Source organism: Nannospalax galili, unplaced genomic scaffold (genome assembly GCF_000622305.1).
Source record: "Nannospalax galili isolate Female #2095 unplaced genomic scaffold, S.galili_v1.0 scaffold1486, whole genome shotgun sequence".
NCBI lineage: Eukaryota > Metazoa > Chordata > Mammalia > Rodentia > Spalacidae > Nannospalax > Nannospalax galili.
In genome coordinates, this window is record NW_008355165.1 from 520,135 (window position 1) to 538,948 (window position 18,814).

The window sequence follows — 18,814 nt, forward strand, 5'->3', positions numbered from 1 at the left end:
TTCTAGAGAATTTCTATGTCAGGTTCCTGCGGATGCCCTTGAATTCAGTGTAGTAATATTTTCGGACTTTTTATCAATAAGTGTGTTGAAGCATACATTTTACGCTGCTAATATGTCTAAATACATATGTTATCCCTTGATTTTTTAAATAATTGAGAGCTCTATTTATTTATGGGATTATTAAGTGCTGATGAAAATATAAATGTTGAATTTCAGTTTAGTAAACTGATGTTTTAAAATTCCATACTTCATGGCCACACTAATTTTTAATGTTTTTAGTGGTTACTAATTTCCAGTTGTTGAAGAACTTACCTATTTACAGCTTAAAAGAATAGCTATTTCAACCCAGTGGTTGTCTGTTTTACCCAGTAGTCCTTGGATATTTAACTTCCTAGGTACAAAAGTGGGTGGGAGGGGGAAATGACAGAAAAAGAAATTATAAAATTTTGCAGCGAGTCTTTTAAAATTAAGTATAGAGGAGTAAACACTGAAGAAAAACATTTTCTAACGAAATTTTAATAGTACTCTAGTATTGCTAATATAACTACGTAAAGCCTAAAGTTTTCTATTTGAAAATATTAACCAGAAAGTGCATTCTCTTGGGTATGATTCTGAAAGAGCAGTGGGAGAGTGCCTTGCAATCTTGGCTCACTGCGTATTGGCTATGGCAAGGTTCTTTGTACCACCTTGAACTCCAAACATTTTTCCAATGTAAATGTGTAGGAAGCCCTGTTGAACTTCAGCACCGCACCCAGACAGGCAATATTCACTCAGTCGTTGATAGACTTTAAACTATCCAGTTGTGCCTCAGTTCTTAAAATTCCTGGCAATGAGAAGCCAGAGCAGGTTTTGGCTGCTTTTCTGCTCTGCCCATCTGTCACCTTCGTAGTTTTCCCTCCTTCAGGAAGGAAGCAGCTGTTTCCCTGCCAACAGGTACTTCCTTCCCACCTCCCACCAAACTAGGGCACTATTAAACAAAGGTGCACCGTGACTCGGGTTTCTGACTATGAAGCAACAGGACTGAGTTGGTTAACTCTGTGGTCAGAGCTACAGCTGGAGTTGACAACCTTGCAAATGTTAGTTATTAAAGGCCCATGATTCGCAAGAGAAAAATCAGTGGAGAGTCACACAGTAAATCATTATTTAACATAGGTTTTGTTAAAGGTAGAATTATGGAGTGCCCTTTTCTTTTACAATTAAGACAAGAATATTATTTCCTTATAATACCTCATGTATCCTAGGTAGGTAGATAGGTAGATTGATAGGTAGGTAGGTAGGCAGGTAGACCAAAAGGAAAAAGTTAAAAAAAAAAAAAAAACTTTAAAGACTGTGACAGAGTCCCTAATTAACTCTTTAAAGCTATTGCCTACGGACTTTTAACAATTATGTGGAGTTTTTGCAACTATGAGAATAAATGGAACTGGTCAACTCTTGACAGTTGCCTCAAGGTTCAGTGAAATGACGTCAAGGGTAAGATTGTGTCTGTGTGTTTAAAATTTTCTGGGTAATAGTGTTCTTGTGGTTCCTAGTTGTTCCTCAATTCAAACCCCTATATCCAGGTTCCTGTTGGATATCTTGACCTGCTTCCAGAGGGACTCTAACCTCAGCATCTTCAAAATGAAACTTCTCTCCACACTAACTTGTTCTTGCAGGTTGATGTCCTCACCATCTAATTTTGAAACGGCTACATGGAAGCCTCTTTGACTTCTCCCTGATTTAAATCCATATTAACCACCAAGTTCCGTCAGCTACTTCTAAAATGGATTTCAAATCCCACTCCAGCCCACTAGTCCCTCACTTAGCACAGGTTTTTGCCTTAGTTACCTCTCTGCTTGTGTCCTACCTCTCTTTTGGCTCAGTCTTCACACTGGCTCTAGAGTGATCTTCATCCCCCCCCCCCCCCCCCCTTTCACATCTGAAAACTTATATCCTCTGCAGTCCTTACAGTTTAGGCTGTTCTGTAAGGTCTTTTGTGGTCTGGCTGTACCCAAAATGACTTTAGTCCTCCCGTTTCCATCCCAATAACCCACCCTTTCTCCTTCCTCTGCACATACTAGACTACTTGATATTCTTTACATATACCATGTTTTTATGTGTCTGTCCTTCAAAAAATATTTAAGTATTTATTGTGTTTTTGTGTGTCTGTATATGTTTGGGCATGCAAGTGTCACAGCGCATGTGTGGAGGTCGGAAGTCACTCCTTCCACCATGTGGGCTCTGAGGCTTGAACTTGAGTAGTCAGTCAAGCTTGGCAGCAAGTGCTTTTGCCAGCTTATCCGTCCTGCCTGGCCCATGACTGCTTTCTGGTTGGTTGTTCCTTCTCCCAATGATATTCCTATCCTTTTCAGTCAGGAAAATGTCTTTTAAAATATTTTTTTAATCTATTGTTTTGTACTTAGTAGAGGTCAGAGGACAACTTGTGGAAGTCAGTTCTGTCTTTTCACCATGTGGGCTATAGGGATGCAACTCAGGTGGTCAGGTTTGGCAGCAGGAGCCTTTACACAGTGAGCCATCTCACCAGCTCTTTTTTAAATTGCATGTGAAGTTTAACTGAAAATAGTGTATATGTAGTGATTATATAATATTTAAACTATATATATAGTGAAAAACAAAAAGTCTGCCTTTTACTACGTGAAGTTTATTCTCTGTTCCCACAGGTAACATCTGCTAACAATTTGGTCTGTGTTCTGTAAACTGTATTACTCTGCATTTCCATGTGTATGTAGATGCAGGAAGTCAACATGGCCTTGGCATCTCTCTTCATTTCTTTGGTCCCTTGTCTAACTATTCCTCAAGCCTTACTGACTTTCTCTCCTACACTCTAATCCTGGTTTTGGTCTCTGCTGCCAGTGTGCTCCAGACGGTGGTCCTTTCCTCCCTGGCTTCTCTTTCCCAGTTATGTTTACCATGCCCATCCTGGCCAGCTACCTGTTCATTCTGAGTTAGCCTTTTAGAAGTGTTTGCTTCCTATTATTGTGAGCATACCAAAATGTATTCATTCTGGCTCAGGAGGCTCTGAAGGATTGGCTCTTGCCTCTTATTCTCTGTGTTCACTCTCACTGGGTAGCTTTCTGTTTAAATACCTAGTATTTTCTCCTTTTAGGTCCCTTTATCAGATCCTTTTCTCTGAAGGTATGAAAGCCTTTATTTCTATAAGAATATCCTATGGCCGGTAAGTCTTACATAAGCTAAGGTTCTAAGAGTTTGTATGGGTAATTAGCATCACTATAGGAACGTCAATCATTACTCCTTAGCTCACATGACAATCTTTGCAAAAACTTTTTTTTTTTTTTGAGGCATGGTCTCACTGTAGCCCCAGCTGGCCTGAAACTTGCTATGTAGACCAGGCTAGCCTCAATCTCACAGAACCTGCTTCTGCCTCCTGAGTGCTGAGACTAAAGGCATGAGCCACCATGTCTAGCCTCTATCAAAAACATTTTTAAGATATTAGTATTGCTAGTCTGTAAACTTTGACTTAAAGTAATTAACAGCATTTAAAGTACAATTTGTCTTATATAATAAATTTCTGTGATATATTTTCCTTTATTGTGTTTGTTAGAAAATTGTAAATGAAAGAAACAATCTGTGGTTACCAAAACCCAAAGCTGCTGGATGCCAGAACCCTTAAGCATTTTTAAAAGTGTTTGCCATCCAAAATAACCAGGTTGCTTTTCAGAGGCAGTGATTAGTTCAACCTATTGCATACTACCACAAGAAACCACTCAAGATACTTAGCAGTAAAACAGGGAAAGTCAGGACTTAGGGGGGAAAGACAATGATTTTTCTATGGGTGTTTATGAATTGGTAGGAGACTGAAGAGGAGCCAGGAAGGTGATGTTCGCTAGGATTCTAGGGGAGTATCAGAGAATAAGAGTTAACCTTGGCCAACAGCTAGAAACTCCCTTCTATAACCAGGAAGATGAAAAAAGTAGGCAAAGATAATCAGTAAGTGTTGAGTTGACTTGCTTTTACAAGGAGTTTAGGAGTACTGAGGTGTGAGAAATGACCATGCATCTGATTACTCTGATTTTCTAATTATTGAAGAATAGGATATTTGAAGACAGGGTCAGGAGTGAATTTAGAAGTCTGTGAAATGGTTCTTTTTCTGAGAACAGAAGATCAGTCAGGCCACATTAATGCCATGTTGCATTTGAATAATAAATGCAAAGAAGTGGACTGAATTGACTAGGTTTGATAGTAAGCTAATTAGGTACTAAAGTATGCTGTGGCACTATTAAGCATTCTGCCTAAAGTGTAGTGAGAATGATTGAGCAAGGGTCTTGAGCACGGTCAGAGAAGTGAGCAAGAGGTGATGTACTAGCCCGCCTTCAGAATCTAACCTTGTAATCTGCCATATGAAAGTATGTAGAGAGTGGTCTCATTTGTGGCATTTCTGACCAAATTTTTTCATGGGTAATTTTTTTTAGCTAGAGAAGCAACCCTAAAGGGCAAACTTCTACTTGAATTGCATTTACTTGATATTTGTGCCTACTGTTCATGACAGCCAAGAGTGTGTTTGTTGACGTCAAAGTAAATTTTTCTCTTAAAAATTGAAATAATCTTTATTTTAAAAAAACAATGAAGTACTTGTTATATACCAAGCATTGTTCTAGGGCAGAAACTTTAATGCGTTCATTCATTTTACCATTTATTTGCGATAAATGCTCATTGTGGGTCTCATTTTATAAACGAGGATATGGAGACATGGAGTGATTAGGTAACTTGCCCAGGAATCCAGACCTGGGAGGTGACCAGCATATTGGAATGATTACTATGAACACAAACTATGGAGCCAGGTAGCCATGGTGAGGATTAAATGGGTCAATGTAAATTATGCTTAAACAACAGTGCTGAATGAACAGTGAAAGAATGTTGAATCAGTAGCTCTGATTCTTGTGGTTATGAACAGTTAACAGAGTGATTACTTCCCTCTGTTAACTTCACTACTGAACTTAAGTCCAGCTCACTGGAAAATGCAAAACAAACCTATTCCTTTTTTAGGTGTCATCCTCCCTTTATGCATCCAGAACACTGATCCTTCGCTAATGGCTGCTGCTTGTTCCAGAATAGAAATCTTGTGTAGATTCTTCAGGGGACACCTGTGAAATAAGGCTCTCATTGCTTGGTAGGCAAGGTTTCCAGAAACTTCTCTCAAGGCAGTTTGCCTTCCTGGGTGGGAAGTCAGAGAGGGTCTAATAACATGAGTTTTTGCTGACAATAATAAAAATGAGTATCAATATTATGTAATACATCTAGAAGGTTCAATGTGGGTCCAGACACCACATCCATTAAATACACATTTGTTTAATCCTCATAACAACCCTATGAAGCAGGTGCTATGAATTTTCCCATTCAACAGATGAAATCAAGTTCGTTTTCTCAAGCCCCTGTTCATAATTTTTCCCTTTTGAATTTAGGCCCTTTTTGTTTGTTCTTGGTAATTTTGTGTGAATGTGCATGCGTGTGTGTATTTGAGAAGTCCCTGTTTCCCAACTAATTAGTGAACTTGCTAATTGTGTTAGTGCTGCCACCTCTAATTTAAAATCAAATGACACATTTATTAAATATGATACCTTTGGATATCATTATTTATTACAGGGAAATAGGATTTCTTTCATAAGAGGCACAGTATTGGAGTATATGGAAGGAGATCATTCCAAAGCTGTATTTTTAAAAAGTGATTTATTATTTGAAATAAGAGATACCCAAACCATCCATCCTAGTTTCTGTTGTTTGTTTAAACATATAAACTTTGTCATATGTATAAACATATATCTCTTTATCATATTTAATTGAAATTGATTCACTTGTTTTTAGATGAACCATTCCTACGGAAACAAAGAACCAGTTTCACTCTTTCCTCTTTACTCCTCTACCATTAAAGAAAAAAAAAAAGTACTCTGTAAGTTAAAAGTTCAGAAGAAAAAGTAGAATTCAAAGAATGAACTGAAACCCCGTATTATGTAAATAGTAATAAGCCCACTTGTTTCTCTAAAGAAAATACTCCCCAGAGGTAAACATTTAAAGTCAGAGGAATCGAGCAATCTTTGAAAAAAACTACCAGCTGCTGGGGTGGGAGAGAGGGAGTGTTTCTTTTGACTTTCCTAAAAGTCTGGAACTATCACCTTGAGCTCTCCAGTTAGTGACAGGCAGGCTTTCTTGAACATTTATTTGCTCTTTGTTTCACTTTCTTTAGGATTTTAAAGTCAGATTTTGATTAAAAATTACTTCAAGCCTTTTTCCTCCTCAGTATCTTTGAGTTCATTGGAAAGAAGTGGTAAGTAATGGTGATGGTAATAATTTTCAGGTGGTTTTGAGTCAAAAATTACAGTTCTTGGAGCTCTTTATTTTACCAGGTTTTGCTCTTGCTAACTGAATTAAAATTTTGTGCTTGGGACTAGAGAGATGACTCAGTAGTTAAGAGCACTGGCTGCTTTTGCCATGGATCCAGGTTCAGTTCTTAGCACCCACAGGGTGACTAACAACCGTCCATAACTTCTAGGTCACCCAACATCCTCTTCTGGCCTCCAGGGGCATTGCATGCATAGGTGTACTTACATACATGCAGGCAAAACACTTATACCCATAAAATAAAAACAAATTCTTAAAAATGCCATGGCTTTCTCAAGTTCTCATTTACCATACTTGATGCAGACATTTCTGAATTGCAAAATTGAGATTCAGCGATAATGACCAGCACTTAATTCTGAGATTAACTCGAATCATGCAGCATAAACATATCCCTGGAGTCCCAGGAGCCCACACCGAGGGGCCCAAGATTCCTGCACTCATATATACTGCCCATGCTTTCTGATTAGTGTGTCTGGTCTCTACTTAGAATGGCTCTTGTCCCTCACTTCTTCCACATCTCTGTTGGCCCCTTAACTTTTTTAAAATTAGCTAAAGGGCTCAATGGTCTTAATAGCCCCTGCTTCTCCAGGGATTTGCTCTGAGGATCCTGTCATATGCAGGACTTTTCTTTACCAAAACCATAATAGACTGAATTCTGTTGGTGTGTTTTCTTAACCTCTTTGCCCCATATAAAAGTTAGAACTAAGTCTTTTACTTTTGCCTCTAATACCTGTGCATGACACATATTTATCCAAGCTCTGGTAAGCAAATGAATTGATAGATGGATGAATGAACTTTTTTGTGGTTTTATGTTTTTTGATGGGGGGTTTTGATTTTGTACTATTTGTAGTGAGATTTTTATTCTATTGACGATGAAAGAAAGTGAACAAGTGGTTATTAAGCATTTTCTGTGATACATGCTGTTTTTAAGAAAAAGGAATGTGGTAATATTCCTAGTGGAACAAGTCCAGTCACATGGCCTGAGCTCTTTATAGTTTCCTAGGAGACTAGAAATTCATTCATTGAACAATTTTTATTTGAAAACCTATTATGTACCTCCCACTGGCTAATCTCTTAGGATATATTAATGTACAAACCAATAATTCCTGGCCAGTAGAATGCACATTTTGCTTATATTTTAATGGGGTGGAGGAAGAGACAAATGTGTGTATATGTTTATATAAATGTAATTTATCATGTATTAAAAGGAACAGCAGGGAGATCTAGGTGGCAGAAACAGTTAATGAAAGGAAAGATTGCTTCAAGGGAGAGAGGTGACCAGGGGTAGAGAGTTCCAAACACATGTGACATAGGATATTGTGTGCTGGTGAAGGGGATTGACTTTGATTGTGTGTGAGAGAGAGCCATTGAAAGTATTGAGGCCAGAAGTGACAAGACCTGCGGTAAGTTTTTGAAAAGAATACTCTTGATAAGTTGAGAATAGATTCTGGGGGGAAGTAGAGGTGGGATTTAGTGAGGAGGCACTCCAGCAATCCCCATACAAGATGCTGGTGGCTTAGGTAAGGCTGACAGAGAGGAGGTGGGAGTGGTTGTGAAATTCTAGTTACATTCTGAAGGTAGGGGCAACAGATTTTACTGGCAGATTTAAAGTGGACAGGAAGAAGGGAGAGAGAAACTGAGCCTAATTCCATGGATTTGTACCTGAGCAACTACAAGGACCAGAGGTACCATCACCTGAGATCTGAACATCAGTGAGTGGAATAGAACTTGGGGTTAGGGTTGTGGGAATACAAGGTAATATCAGTAAATTTTGGATACGTTAAATAAATGGTCTTTATTAGGCATCCAAGTGAGAAATGTCAAACAAGAAGATAGATGCCTGAGTCTAGAATTCAGGAAAGTGGGCTGCACTGCAAATACAAGGGAGTCATCAGCCTGTGGATGAATTTAGTCAAGATGAGATGGAATTGCTAAAGGGCTAGCATCAGAAGAGAAGAGAATATAACCAAGCCTTGGGTATTACAGGGCACTGAAAAGTCAGGGAAAAAAGAAATGAAGAAGGAGCAGCTAGGGATGCTGGAGAGCAAGAGAGCAGTATGCTCTGGAGGCCATGCGAAGAAACCTGAGTGAGGGTGATGGTCAGGGCTGTTCATTGCAGCTTCTCTGACAGGTAGGATGAGGACTGGTCACCCAGCGCAGGGACTTGGGAGTTAGAGGTCACTTTGACAACAGTCATGTCAGTGGAGTGATGAGGGTGGAACCCTCATTGGCGAGGTGTGTGGGATACAAGGAACAGAACCAATCTGCCTAAAGAAGGTTAGACTAAAGAAAGATGAGATCTTCAAGATCCTTGAGGCTAGAGAGCAGCCAAAGCAAAAAGTGCTCTCCTCTTCCTTTGTTGATAAACGGATATTAAGCATGTCACAGTAAATATTCCCTTGCCTATATGATTATAGTTTGAGAAAAATGTGCAGAAAAAAATCAACTGACAGTTTTCTCCCCTCCCTTTTTTGGCATTTTGTAAAGACAAAAAAAAAAAAAAAAAAAAAAAGAAAATCTGTAAATTTATATTTTTACATCAATCCTGAATAAACTGTTGGAGCTAAATCTTGCTGATTCACTTCTGCACTTGTTGTGTGGTTCATTTTATTCCCTTGTCACTTATTTTTCTTCCTGGCTTTTTTTCTACTTACAAATTGAAGCTTAGTCTCATACCCATGACACAATTATTTCTGTAAGTTTGACCCAGTTTCTTAACCTAGAGGTAATTTCTTCTTTGCTGAATGCTGTGATTTTTTTTTAAATTAGTTCATTATCCTGTTAGATTTTATTTTAGATACAGTTTTTTTTTATTTCTTTTCAAAATTATTGTTGAATAGTAGGAGAGGACCAGTAATGATAAGAAAGAAAGACTATTTTCCCCACTTTGAATTGACAAGAATTTATTCTTATCACAAAAGATCATTAGATTCCTTGTGGACTTAGCAGTCTGTTCTGATTCTTCTCAAAAGACTATGCCAGGACATCTACGCCATATTCATACCTAGGAGAGAAGAGTACCTTCTAGAATTATTGATCTTTCCTGAGGTTGCATTTCTTTCAGTCTTTCCAGATTCCGTCAAGTACTGCCTGCTCCAAGGAGCATCCTCTGATCCTTCTGCCTGTACATAGTGTGGGTTTCCTCTGAATCACTGCCTTTACCCTGCTCCCCTTAGTTCTCTGTCTCTGTGTCTCTGTCTGTTTCTTTGTCTTTCTCTGTATATGTTGTGTATGACGTGTCTGAGTATCTGTGTGGTAAAGAGTTCAGCCTCTGCAAACCGGAAGGACTACATTCCTAACCTAGCTCTTTCCTACTTCCAAGCTTTGTGATTTTAGCCAAATTGATCCTGTGTGCCTCTGTCTTCTCACATATTAAATGGGAGTAGTTTCTACCTCAAAAAATAGTAGGGATTAGAAGAAAGGATATATATATATATATATATATGTGTGTGTGTGTGTGTGTGTGTGTGTGTGTGTATTTAAGAAACTAGAAACCTCAGAAACAGGCAAGGTGTGGCTATTTATGGGGTTAAAGATGTCCCTAAGTAATTTGTGAATAGGCTCTGGATCTGCAACATTCCACACACTCTACAATCTCCAGAGTGCTAATCAGTTGTTGAGCCTTGCAGGAAATTCAGTCCAAGGTGCAGGAGTTTTTTTCTGGGAGATTTCTTTCACAGTTCCTTCTGTTGGCCAAGCATCACATTTTGTACATGAAGGGGCCACATATTATTTATCCCCAGGTCATTTCAGGAAGGCTTATTCCTAGAATCTGATGTGGATGAGGCTCAGTTGTAGGCAAGATAGCAGTCTTCAGGAGAGAGGAATAGCTAGCTGGCAGAGCCAATAAGAAAGAAACTTCTGGATCATATCAAAACAATTAGCCAGCATGATCCAGATCTTGCTTTTCTTTTCTCCCTCTGACATAAGATTTGTATGTGACATATAATAGGATGACTATACTTAAATTACCAAGGACATTGCTTGGCCTAATGGAGTAAATGTAAGATTAAGACAACAAACATTAAGATAAAAATGAGATTGACTGTGTTTCCCACTATATATACAGTTATCTGTATTCTGTGAACTATTTTATTTATATTTGGAACATTTAAACAAATCATTGTTTTCTAATGTTTGGTTTTCTTTGGATAAGTTAGATCTTATAGCTATAACCTCATGAAGTGACTAGCTCTAATTCTAATAGTTCTTATCTGTGGATAATGACTTCATCTGTTTTATTATATTGGCATCATACCAGATTTAGTTTGAAAAAATAAATGAAACATTATAGAAGAAATTACATAACATTCTTGTGACTGATAACATGTATTAACTTAGCAGACCACCAGGTCTCACCAATCAAAAAGCTAAGAATGTCATCAGATAGCATCTGAGACCTATAGTAGAACCCCCCCCACACACATTTTGCTACGACCTACCTACCAAATGAATCCACCAATGAATTTGAAAGGTGTCTTGATTTATGACTTTACTTTGTTCTGTTACTATAAAAACATAATGTAACTGTTACCACACTGGAGCATGGAATTTGGGATAACCTGAATCTGTGTTCCTGAACCATGGCCACTTATATTTGGCTCCAGAATAAGCTATCTCCTATACCCTTAAAAAAATTATATATATATATATAATGTGAAATAATCTCTTGTCTTTATGGCACATTTTCTGAAGGAAAGGGGCATTTGTTCATTCTCCTTTCTCATGTAGTGATTCTTATCTTTGGAGAAAGCACAGTGCATAATTATTGATGGTATACACACCTCGGGTGCATGTGAAATGTTGCTCATGGAGCTGCAATGTGCATGTCCTGATATGCTTTGTGTGCTGATGAATATGTTAGCTTTAGAAAATCCTCCAGCTAAAACCCAAGGTGCATAGTCTAAGCAAGAGCTCTTTCTAATGGTACAGGATTCTTCTTAGTTTTCCTATACTTGTGAAAATTGCTGACGTCTCCTCCCCTGCTTGTCACTCATCTTTTAGTGGCTTAGAAATCTGCTTTAGCTGTGTGTAGTGATACGTGCCTTTAATCCCAGCACTCAGGAGACAGAGGCAGGAAGATCTCTGTGAGTTCAAGGCCAGCATGGTCTACAAGGTTTTTTCCAGCCCAGAGACCTTTTCTCAAAAAAAAAAAAAAAAAGAAAAAGAAATCTGCTTTAATTTTAGCATAATTTATCATCATTATAAAATCAGAAGAGGGGTTTAAATCACATTTTGCAAACTTTCATAAAGCATGCATTTTAATAGTGTGAAAGAAGGTTAGAAGGGAATAACTAAATGGGCTAAAACAAATAACACTTCCTGCAAATAAAAGATTATAAACTTCTGTGGAGAGATGGCTCAGTGGTTAAGAACACTGGTTGTTCTTGCAGAAGACCCGGGTTCAAATTCCAGCACCCACATGGCAGCTAACAACTGTCTGTAACTCCAGTTCCAGGGGATCCGACAGCCTCTTCTGTCTTCTGTAGGCATTGTATGTCACAGGTGTACTTACCTACATGCAGGCAATACATGCATACACATAAAATAAAAATAACAAATAAAAATATTTTTAAAAAATAAAAACTTCTCAAAAATCTAAAATAAAAAAATAAACTTCCATTTAAAAACAAGAAAATTTTCATAATCAAATGAATTTTACATCACCAAAATACCACTGTTCCCCATGTATATTGTTTCAGGCTTTTTCTATGATTAAATATACATATGTGATTTTCATACAAAAATAGCCTACTACTGTTACACATCAGCTGGCAGGGCCCTTTGCTCTATGTTGATAGACATGAGGAGATGAGAAGCTCTTCTCTTGTTGACAGTCCTGGGCCATAAGTGCCCAAGACCTGGAGCCTTGTCTGGCAGAATCAGAGGCTTATAGCTCCAAGTTCTGAGAGCCAAGGGCCTCTTGCACTAGACTTTAGAAACCAGGGACTATGGTTTTAAGTATTCAGATTGTACACATTGCTCTGGCTATACCCACCAGCAGCACTGGCACCAGGCAGCTATTGTAATCCTCGGCAGGCAGCTGAGTGCAAGGGTCTCAAGGAGCAGATGGTGCTTTGCCAGTGAAAGAGCCCCTGGGTGGGCCTCGGGTGTTGGGACCCTCAGCTCCTACTGCAGCTAGTGTTACAGTACTTGGGCCTAGGTTAAGGAGCCTTGACTCTTAAGCTGGGTAGCTGCCTGGAACTCTTCCTGTGATGGAGGCCCACAGTTTGTTGTCTTTGCCCCATCGCCTTTGATTGCCATTAGAATGGTGGCTCCTGCCATCTTCTGCTCTGCCGCCACTTCTACCATCTCCTTGTTAAGACTTCAGCCCTTTCTGTTAATAATAAACATCAAAAGAGGCAAGAAAAAGGCCTGGAGAAATGGCTCAGTGGTTAAGAGCACTGACTGCTCTTGCAGAGAACCTGGGTTCGATTCCCAGCACCCACATGGTGGCTATGAACAGTACTTAACTCCAGTTCCAGGGGAATCCGATGCCCTCTTCTGACCTCCTCAGGCATTGCACGACATAGTGCTCTCACATACATGTAGGCAATACACTCATACACATAAAGTTAAAAGTTAAAACAACAATAATAATAAAGAAGGCAAGAAAAAGATCCTTCTCTTTCAGAGAAGCATTTTTAAAAATTAAATATAAAAATATATTTCTACATAAGAATTATTTAAACAGTGAAGAATTATACACACCCATTACCCAATAAGCATATAGAGATTGTTAAAGTTATTTTGCTATGTGCTCCTTTTTTCTGTCTGAATTTAAACACAACCAGTTTTCTAATTTACATTTCCCTCTTTGTTAACAAATATTACTATGAATCAAATCCTAAATGGACCTAATTTTGCAACACCAGGGGGCAGCACAGAAGGATGTCTCCAGCTGGCTCGAAAAGTGAGATAAACAGCCAGAAGTGGGTGGGGTGGCAAGGGTACCAATTATAATGGAGGATTGTCTTTATGACAAGGATAGGCTTTCTGTTCAGCCTTCCCTATGACCTGATGAGCCAGTATAAAATGGCCACTAGAGCTCAGCAATGCTTGTGATGGAAAGACCTCTGGTATGATCTGTTTGAAACAATCATCACTGAAAAATTGTGCATTATTGAGTACAAGTTGTTCCTGTAGCAAGCAGTTATGGTTGCAGTTTAGCCTCCTCAAGGTGTCCATGGAGTGTTCAAAGCAGCAAATAGTCCACCACTCAGACCAGCCAGGTAACAGGGAAGGGTCTAACAACTACAAGTTACAGAGTCAAATCATCCTAGTCTCCAATACCTTAGTTTATTCAAAGGAAAATAAATATTAAAGAGGTGCTTATAATAAAGGCCTATCATTAATGTCAAAAGTATTTAACAGAGTTCTACTCAGCCAAATACAGATGTCATTTTATCTGTCTCCCTCTTATATATTCAGCTCCATAAATTGTTTTTTCCCCTTGTACTGAAGTTGTTCATCTTGAGGTAAAGCATACCTCTGGGTGTGCCTGTGAGGATGTTTCCAAAGATGATTAACTAAGGGAGGAAGGCCTGCCTTAAGGTGGGTGGCACCATCCAATGGGCTGGGAGCCCTCTAACACAGGTGTTCTCTCTGCTTCTTGGCCCCTGTCGGATGAACTGTTCTGCACCCCTGTGTCTTTCCCACCTTGATGGATAGAAACCTCTGAAACCATGAGCCAAAATAAACATTTGCCTTCCTTAAGTTGTTTTGCCTCAGCTATATTGTCACAGCAGAAAAAAAAAAAAAAGTAGAGTGTGTGTGTGTGTGTGTGTGTTAAACATTTAAATAGTCTTTCGTGCCTTTTTAATAGTTGTATGATACTTCTATGGATGTGCCATGCTATGTTTACCTGTAACTGTTATGCCTCTGTAGAAAGTTTTTAGTTTATTTTTTAACTTAGAGTGCTTTGATGTACAAACAAACTGAACATTTGAAGACTACAAACATTTCTTGAATTTGACAATAGAAAATGCTTGGCATGTAAATTTTGATTCAGTTTTGTTTATTCTTAAAGTACTCCTTTCCAAGTTAGAGTGATTTATTTAGCAGTTGTATTTAGAGTTCTTATGTAAGTGAAAAGGAAAAAAAAAAAAAACACATGTTCTCTGAATCTAGTCTGTATTTCAGATTTTTTTTTATGAGTCTAAGATAGACTTTTCCTCAATTGATCCAAACTCAGGCATTTTGATTATGTCTGTAGGAAAATGCTGCTTTGAGACCTTCTTTATCTCTTAAACTAAAGCAATTAGAAACTCAGGATGTGGGTGCCAGGAGATCAGTGGTCATTACTCTTCTGCTCTCTCAGTGGTGACAGGCTGGAACATGGGGACTGGGGGCAGGCAATGAGAAATCGCAGGCAGGGTTAGACGTCTCTCATGGGCTTAAAGTCACCATTCCTTCCGTTTTTCATGGCTAGGGCAACCTGGGATCCCACGTTTCCAAATAATAATAAATGTATCAGATGTTCCCTCCAGCTACCTGTTAAATAGCTCAGAAAGATTGGTGTGTTGGTATTGGCGCTGGCATACATTGAAAATGATAACAAAAATCTTTTATGACATCTTGTTTGCTAGGATTAGGGCTGTAACAGAGGTCACCATATTTTAAAATCTTAGGAGAAGAGCAAACAGACTGGTTTCATCATTCATTTTTTCAGTACATGCTTGGTGACTGTTCTGTGTATCTGCTGCCATGCTCAGGCCTAGGGTCACAAGGATGAGTGATTGAGTCCTTAATTTACTCTTGGTGGGGCACATGCATAGAAATTAAAAAAGAAGACTGGAACCTATATTGCCTTGAAGTATTTTGTTGCAATATATAATGCCTGTATTTCCAGGATGCTGTACAAACCCAGAGGAAGGAAATATAGGGTGGTTACAGAGAAAGCAACTCCAGCAGCCTTAGGAGTGAATATGTATTTGCCAGGGTAATAACAGAGGCAAGTGTTTCATGAAGCATGTACAATGAACAGGGTATATTCTGGGAATTTCTAGCAAATAAGAATTTCAGTGTTGGTGTAAAATGTAGGGATATCTTGGTTTAAGAGGGGTGTGTGTGTGTGTGTGTGTGTGTGTGTGTGTGTGTGCTATTTCAGATTTTTATTTCCATGTATTTCTAGTTGTTTTTTTTTTTATTTTCAAAGAACTTATTTGTTATTATTTGCTAGGAAAGTACTAAATCATTTTATCCAGAAAGGTCAAAAGGAATGAGTGTGGTATGATAAGATGTTTTTGTAACTATTTCCTATCTCAGTGGCATGCTTTTCCCCTGACTTGGATTTAATTGCTTACAAATTACATTTTTAAATGTTTTATTTATTATTTATTTTATGTGTATGAGTGTATGCCTGCATGTGTGTAAGTGCACCCATGTTTTGTAGTGCCTGGGGAGGTCAGAAGAGGGCATCAGATCCGCTGGAACTGGACTTACTGACAGCTGTTAGCTGCCATGTGGGTACTGGAAATTGAGCCCAGATCCTCTGTGAGAGTAGTCAGTGCTCTTGACCTCTGAGCAGTCTCTTCAACCCCCTTGCTTAAAAACTTAGAGATCCACAAAGAGATTGAAAGCTAGAATGTTTAAAGGATATGTAGTTCAGATTATATGCTAATTTTCTGTGCCCTTCCTAGTACTCCAAGTGGTGGCAAAGATCATTGTGCATGTGGCTGTCTTAGCCAGGCATGCAGGCACACACCTTTAATCCCAGTACTGAGGAGGCAGAGACAGACCTCTGTGAGATCAAGACCAGTCTGGTCTACTAGCTAGTTCCAGGCCAACTAGGACTACAGGAAGACCCTGTCTCAAACAAATAAACAAAATTAAGGCCTTAGGCCGTGCATTCTGAGAGTCTGAGCAAAGAAGAGTAATAGTGGAATGGAAATAGACTTGGACTAAATAGATAGAAAGCCATGCTGGTCTCTTTAAGGGTGTTCCATATTAAATAAAGCATATAGTACTGTTACTTTATTGCCATAATTTTTTAAATAGATGAATTTGTTTCCATGATAGTTTTATATTTAAGCCATTATGGAGTGCCACATAATAGCCAATGTGGATATTTGAAGATAAAAATCTAATAGAGCCCAGATTTGAATTAAACTTCCTCAAAGAATAATGATTCCTTTGTTAATCTTGACCCATTTGTAAAGATTTTTTTTAAAGTTTAGGAAGCCTAATTAACAAAGGTCTGAAGAGTGATAATTAGGATGAATTTCTGATATTATTATGAAGTTGTCCACCTGATAAATATTTCCTGAGCATCTACTATGGACCAGGCATTGATTTGAATTAGCAGTTTATTCCATAAAATACACATTAAGCCCCTAACTTCATAGAGTTTACATTATAGCAATGGGAAATAGCATGAAAAAGAAATATCATAAAATCACTGCCAGTTACAACAAATGTTAGGAGGGAAAATAAACAAGGGGTGAAGAACTTGAACCATACAGAGGCACTGCTTTGGGTAAGTGGCTAAGGAAAGCGTCATAGGCAGAGGAGGAGTACCTTATGGAAATGTTGAACAAGAAAGAGCTTGGTTGTTTGAGCAATTGAAATGAAGCCCTGTGGACTGACACACATTGAGAAGAATGAGGTTCAAAGCAAGCTAAGCAGTAACCATATAAGGGCAGATGGAACAACAGAGGGAGGTTAGGTTTTATTCTGGTGCAAGGGAGGCATGATAGGGTTTCACACAAGGAACGCCTGAACTAACACCCCCTTTTAAGGTTTGTCTTGCCATGTGGAGAGTGGCAGGGAAAGTTACAGACAGTGACCAGTGACAGGCTGTTAGATTCGTCTAGCCAAGACCTCTTGGTTCCTGGGCTGAGGGTTGCACTCCAAGTAGAGAGGACAGGAGTGTAGAACTATTTGAGTTTTGTTTGAGATTTTTGTGCAGTGCACAGAGTGGCTCTGCTGAAGGGCAGATGGAGGCTAATTTCCAACCGTACCAGTCACCAGCCTCTGCACCTGCTGATGAAAAAAGACCTTTTTCTCTACACAGAGGAGATCATCTCTTTCACATTTTTCTATGGGAGGGGGGTGAGGGGGTGGGGATTTTGCTAGTTTTTACTAAGTCAGAGGTGGTGCCTTTTACTCATTCAAAAAAAGGTAGCCCTGACTTCCCAAAGTCATGTGATCATGATATATGAGCACAGCCCATGCTATAAATTCTGTATGAATGTTAAGTTCTGGAGATGCTGAAACTCTAAGCATTCCAAGTGTCAAAATATTTTGAGCAGTTGTCTCCCATATTTGCAGTGTCCCCCGGTACAAAATCCAAAAAAGGAAAGTCTTGATCCAAGTCACAGGTTTGTATGCCCAATCCCAGTGCTCCTGAGCCTTTCTGAGTCAGCACCTGCCACTGCCCCTAGGTACTGGAAAACATGGCTTTGTTCCCAAACCCTCTGCCTGCCTACTGGCAGCTTGACACTGTGTGGGGTGCCGAGGTGCTGTGCTAAGGCAAAACATGATCCTTGATATGCTAATGAAAAGTCTAAAAGGCTCCATGGGAAAACAAGCCTGGGCAGGAAAGGACTTAGAATTCCTGGGAGCTTAGCAATGTTAACGCTTGGAAAAGGGCACACATTTTTCCCCTTGGACTGCTAATAATCTCAGTAATACTAGATCCTTCTTGGATTTCTTTTGGTTGGGCTGAGTTTAAGAATTATAAGTTTATCCTGCTCTTGGATGGTAAGAAAAGAGGATATGGTAATTCTGGAGCATCAGCACAGTGATGAACAGTGAGGCAGTCAACCAGATGCAGGAGATGTGAAATAATTCTAAAACTGAAGATTTGTGGCAAAGTTTTTCCTACTTTCAAACTGTAGGAATTGACATGGTTTAATGGTGAAACTATAAAGTTACACCAGTGATTTTAGTATGCTTATGAAAGAAGTGGTTTTGGCCAGGATGGATTGAATCTCATAGAAGAGATAAGCAGAATCCAGAAATAATGTTTCAGTTAGGGATTGGGTTGCTTTGAAACTGTAGTACCATAGATACACCCCTGCAGGATCATAAGAGGCCATTTGCTGTGCTAAAAACTTGCACCTCATCCCAAAAGCGGTATGAAGCCATTCCAGGATCTCTGAGAATTGTCTACACAGACTTACATTATGGAAATGTCCCTTTAACAATATCTGGCCTAAGGCGGTAGACTAATTAGAAGTGTAAGGCAGCTTCTTCCAGGATGCAAGAAGCAATGAGGTCTCAATCTAGAAAAAGTGCAGGAAAAAATGCAGAGTTAAAGAGCATTAGAAAGATGGGCTGGAAAAACTTGATTCAGATGGCATGTTAAAAACTCAGATGGCGCCGGGCATGGTGGCACACACCTTTAATCCCAGCAGAGGCAGGCGGATCTCTGTGAGTTCAAGACCAGCCTGGTCTACATAGTGAGTTCCAGAACAGCTGGGGCTACAGGAAGACCCTGTCTCAAAAAAGACAAAAAAAA

At 39.0% G+C, this 18,814-nt stretch overlaps 1 protein-coding gene across 3 annotated transcripts in view; it reads left to right on the plus strand.

Annotated features, from left to right (window-relative positions):
* The window catches only part of Pip5k1b (phosphatidylinositol-4-phosphate 5-kinase type 1 beta), a 325,417-nt gene that overhangs the window by 87,381 nt on the left and 219,222 nt on the right, over positions 1-18,814 (plus strand). Inside the window, exon 1 of one of the 3 annotated variants that reach the window (XM_008852281.2) lies at positions 7-1,470. The exons of the other annotated variants lie outside the window; for them this stretch is intronic. The gene's annotated coding sequence lies outside the window, so the exon portion shown is untranslated. Of the gene's footprint in view, positions 1-6; positions 1,471-18,814 lie in introns of those variants that run through there. 3 annotated transcript variants of the gene reach the window in all.